The sequence below is a fragment of the Maylandia zebra genome, unplaced genomic scaffold (assembly GCF_041146795.1).
Source record: "Maylandia zebra isolate NMK-2024a unplaced genomic scaffold, Mzebra_GT3a scaffold11, whole genome shotgun sequence".
Lineage (NCBI taxonomy): Eukaryota > Metazoa > Chordata > Actinopteri > Cichliformes > Cichlidae > Maylandia > Maylandia zebra.
The window spans coordinates 5,865,001-5,865,987 of NW_027490041.1; positions in this window are offsets into that span (position 1 = coordinate 5,865,001).

Sequence of the window (987 nt, forward strand, 5' to 3'; positions counted from 1 at the left end):
GTTATATTTTTACATGCTGTGGAGCCATTTGTGGGAGCATTTCAAGTTGCTATACATCAATACAACTGTTATAGCCCTAATTTTAATAATATGTATGCATTAAGTCCATAGTAACTACATAAACTGCAAAAACAACCTCTGCTCATCCATCTCTGTGTGTATCAGGATACATTTGGTTCATAATACACAGAAAAATCAGAGTTATTACCTGTAATAAATGTGAAAGATTCCTGCAGTGATAACCAGGCAGGACTGAAACACATCCAAGCTGTCACCACGGTAACAGCACCGCCCATCCACAGGTGAGGGGAGGAGCAAAAAGAGGGACTTTGACCATTTTATACTAAAAACACTCAACTAATGTTTCTAATATGACACAAATAAGCCCACATTAATGTGAGCGTTTATTAAATAATAATAATGATGATTTCCTCCTGATCTCATTTCCACAGCAGAGAAAACTGTGGTGTATATTGAGGTGGAGGGTGTGGTCTGTGGCTCAGGTGTAGAGTGAGGGTGGGGTGCACCACAGCAGCATGCTGGGACTGCTGAGGGTGGAGGAGGGAGTGATGATGACATCAGAGCTGCAGCACAGAGACCAGTGAACACACAGTCTGTTCATCTTTGCATAGATACAATATACAGCACAATATTGAATGACAGACACGCTGTGGGAGCTTCCACAGATACACTGACGTCAGCATCCAGAGTCCTCCTGCTGCTCCCCCCTCAGAGCCCCGTGATCAGCACCAACACATTCAGTTAGATGACAGAGTCCAGCTGCAGCTAGAATCAGCTCCCCTCTGTGAACAACAGCACAGCGTCAGTGTTTCACACTCAGTGAAAGGAGGAAACAGCAGAAGAACACCATGTGTGCTACGTTTCCCAGGACACACTACAAACTGCACAAATACAGAGCAGCACGTGGAAGGACCTGGAGCTGCATTTACAGAGCTGCAGACAGCGTGATGTCCTGTATGGACAGGT